Consider the following 4622-nt stretch of genomic DNA (forward strand, 5'->3'; position numbering starts at 1 on the left):
CTGCTTTGAGGCAATGTTCAATGTTAAAAGCGCTATACAAATAAAAATGAATTGAATTGAATTGAATGTTTGCTAAGAAATATGTCCAGAATTGACAAATTGCTCTCAGGTGAGTTTTCACCTTTGTTAACAAAGAGAAACATGTGCAACTCTAGACTAACCAATGATCAACCAGTTCTGTGAAATAGCTCAGAGGTGCAAATCATGAAGACTGATTTGGCAGGGTCACATATATATACAGTGCACAACACAAGTGTTCCCCTTTCTGATAATGGAAGCTGAAGGAAGAAGAAGAGGATTAAGACTGCGTGGTGGAAGAGTACAGAGACACAGAAGAGGAAGGGGTATAAAGATGCCAAAGATACACAGCGATTCCAGATGAAATCAGGGCCACACTGGTGGATCACGTTATCAATCATGGCCTTACAATGGAAGAGGCTGGTCGAAGGGTGCAGCCAAATGTTGGAAGAACAACTGTGTCATCAATAATTCAAACATTTCGTAGAGAGAACAGGTATGTAATGTACTGTATAGTAAAGTAATACTGTAGACTTACTGTTACATATACTGTAACATACCTTAGGTTTTCCATGCATACGGTATTCTTAGTTATTTACTGTATGAATCAAAATCCTGTGATCCCTATACTTCTATAATTTACAATATATTTTCTCATGTAGGACTGCAAGACAACCTCGCAGAGGGCCCCTTTTCACACCTCAGCAGGAGGAAGCAATTTGCAACATGGTTATGTCTAACAATGCCATAAGACTAAGGGAGATACAAAGTGCTATTGTTGAAGACAACAGTATCTTTGAAAATATACAATCTGTGAGCATTTCAACTATAGACAAGGTCTTGAAAAGACATGTAATCACCATGAAGCAGCTGTACAATGTACCCTTTGAAAGAAATGCTGACAGAGAAAAAGAGCTACGACTCCCAACAGAGAGGACCGACATGACGCATAGGAAAACTGCCATATAATTGAACCTTTACCTTCTGTACATGTATAGTTTTCCCCACTTTATCTTTTTTAGGTTTTCATTTGTTGGTAAATAGCCTATGTGTAGTTTCCTTTGTTTTCTGTATGCAAGTACCACTATTGACAGTACAGTAAAAATGTGTGATCTTTTGTTTCAATTCTTCCATATACTGTTACGTGGGTCAATGTTGATTGGTTAACTGAGGTTAGATGGAATCAATCAGAAAAATTATCTATTCATACCATGTAAATTACTGTAACACCTGGTTGATGCATAATGGTTTGCTAAAGTAACTTCTTTTTTTACCAGAGGAACACTGTAAATTATGACACACACCAGTACGGTAATTTAGTAGTTTCTAGTCATCAAAACCTGACTTGAGTATAATTTAAATAACTAAAACTGAGTATGATGTTCTACTGACAACATGACTAATAATTTTGCCTGTCACGTTCACATTGTTAAAAAAATGACATGCGATTCTGCTGCCTCTGACACAATGATTGATGAAAAAACACGCTTTTGCACGATAGACAAAGCATTTTGAGCAGGTGACGCGTATTTTCCGGTTATCCACTATGTTGTGCAGTTTGTACGTGTTGTTTTGAGAAATGCATTTGGAGATCTGCAAACTTCAATTCTGATCTGAGAAATGACTGAAAGCAGTTGAGAAAAACTGTAATGTTTCTCTCTGCACACCGATCTATTAATAGAATGATAATGAGTCAAACACTGATTAATAGCTATTAAAAGTATTATAAACCCAAAACCTCATTTTCAACTACTTTCAACAAAATGCGCAAATAAGGCCACAAGTGTTGTGGCAAGTTGGAGTCAAAAGTTTCCCCCATCATTTTTTGCTTTTAAAATGTTCTGCTTGTTGTTGAACTGATGCTGAACTGTATGTTGGTGTTTAGCAGAGGTGGCAAAAGTACACACATCCTTTACTTAAGTAGAAGTACAGATACTCATGTTTTAAAATACTCGAGTAAAAGTTGAAGTACTGATTAAACTTTTTTACTACATTTTTATTACTTAAACTTTTTTAGATAGATAGATAGATAGATAGATAGATAGATAGATAGATAGATAGATAGATAGATAGATAGATGGATAGATAGATAGATGGATAGATAGATGGATAGATAAATGTGATAGCCTAGTGGGTTAATGTCAGTATCCCCACAAGGATGAGTTTGAGAGTTTGATTCCTGGTTGCTGTGTTGGTATATAAAACTTCTGGACCTTGTCCCCTCTGAAAACATTTCAATTCTGTCCTTTCTGTGTTGGATTAATGTCTTGATTTCCTGGTCTTTAATGAAAGATAACTCCACCAAAAAAAAAAACACTTCTGTGGTAGCTCAGTGGGTTAAGGCTTGTGCCTGAACATGGTCCTTAATAAGTCCATGCTGGTGATAAGGTTTCAAAGCCAGTCCTACATGCTTTCTTTCTTACTGCGCTGGCATGAAACAAAGTATGAACCCTCCAAAAAGCACACACACAGTGGTTTAAGGTTTGTGCCTCATCTAAACATGCTTCCCAGTCTGATCTCTTCCATGGTTGAGTGGGTTAAGGCGGCTGGTGAGGATCAGGGTTTGAATCCTGCTTTCTGCTCGCTAGTTGCAATGTAGGTTAAATTCCTGATTCCTACATCTTCATATTCTTGTTTTGATGGGTTAAAAAGAAAGATAGACCTGCTTTAAACAAGCTTCCCAGCTTGTCCTTCCTGATAGTTCAGTGGGTTAATGCTGGTGTCTTGCTAATGGTGTGAATCAGGGTTCGATTCCTGCTTTCTCCCTGCTAGTCATGTTATGGTTTGCTTCCTATGTCTGTCTTTAGCATTATATTCTTGTGGCGATGGTTTGAAAGAAACGATAGACCTGTTTTGAACAATCATCGCAGCTGGTCCTTCCTGATGGTTCAGTGGGTTAAAACTGGTATTTCGCTGTTGGTGGGGTTCAGGGTTCGAATCCTGCTTTCTGTGTTTCTGTCTGGTCTGAATTTCTTGCTTTGAAGCCTGAAACAAACGATAAACCCCCCCAAAAAAGAAGGTGCTTTGTGGGACTTGATGGCTTTGCGATAAAAGCCTTGCCTCTGAGCTCAGAGGTTGCTGGCTTGTCCTCACACTGGGTAAGCTGTGTGGAAAGTAGTGTCTGGTGAGCAGAGGTGGCAAAAGTACACACATCCTCTACTTAAGTAAAGATGCTCATGTTTTAAAATACTGGTTGAAGTACTGATTAAACTTTTTTACTTAAGTGAAAGTAAAGAAGTTTTGGCTCTGACATGTACTTAAGTAAAAAGTAGTTATTACTTCTACCTGTTTTAGCTGTTAAATGGGCTTCACATCATAGATAGATAAATGTGATAGCCTAGTGGGTTAATGTCAGTATCCCCACAAGGATGAGCTTGAGAGTTTGATTCCTGGTTGCTGTGTTGGTAAATAAAACTTCTGGACCTTGTCCCCTCTGAAAACATTTCAATTCTGTCCTTTCAGTGTTGGATTAATGTCTTGATTTCCTGGTCTTTAATGAAAGATAACTCCACCAAAAAAAAGGCACTTCTGTGGTAGCTCAGTGGGTTAAGGCCTGTGCCTGAACATGGTCCTTAATATAGTCCATGCTGGTGATAAGGTTTCAAAGCTAGTCCTACATGCCTTCTTTCTTACTGCGCTGGCATGAAACAAAGTATGAACCCTCCAAAAAGCACACGCTCAGTGGTTTAAGGCTTGTGCCTCATCTAAACATGCTTCCCAGTCTGATCTCTTTCATGGTTCAATGGGTTAAGGCAGGTACCTCACTGATGGTGAGGATCAGGGTTTGAATCCTGCTTTCTGCCTGCTAGTTGCAATGTAGGTTGTGTTCATGCTTCCTAAATCTTTCTTTAGCTTTATATTCTTGTGTTGATGGTTTAAAGGTAGATAGACCTGCTCTAAACAACCTTTCTGGCCTGTCTTCTCTGATGGATCAGTGGGTTAAATCAGGTTTCTTGCTTTTGGTGGGGTTCAGGGTTCAAATCCTGCTTTCTGTCTGCTAGTCACGATCAGGATTCACTTCCTACATCTTTCTTTAGCGACATATTTTTGTTTTTAATGGGTTGAAAAGAAAGATAGACCTGCTCTAAACAAGCCTCCTAGCCTGTCCTTACCAATGGTTCAATGGGTTAAGGTTGGTATCTCGCTGGTGGTGGGATTTATGGTGTGAATCCTGCTTTCTTCCTGTTATTTACAATGTGGGTTCAACTTGTGCTACTTACATCTGTATTTGCTTCCTACATCTTTCTTTACCGTTAAATTCTTGTGTTGATGGTTTGAAAAGAATGATAGACCTGCTCTAATCAAACTTCCTATCCTGTTTTTTTCTGATGGCTTAGTGGGTTAAGGCTGGTACTTTGCTTATGTTGGTGGTCAGGGTTCAAACCTGGCTTTCTGTCTGCTAGTCATGAGGTAGGTTAAATTCCTGATTCCTACATCTTCATATTCTTGTTTTGATGGATTAAAAAGAAAGATAGACCTGCTCTAAACAAGCTTCCCAGCTTGTCCTTCCTGATAGTTCAGTGGGTTAATGCTGGTGCCTTGCTAATGGTGTGAATCCGGGGTCGAATCCTGCTTTCTCCTTGCTAGTCACGTTATGGTTTGCT

Source organism: Silurus meridionalis, chromosome 12 (genome assembly GCF_014805685.1).
Source record: "Silurus meridionalis isolate SWU-2019-XX chromosome 12, ASM1480568v1, whole genome shotgun sequence".
NCBI classification, from domain to species: domain Eukaryota; kingdom Metazoa; phylum Chordata; class Actinopteri; order Siluriformes; family Siluridae; genus Silurus; species Silurus meridionalis.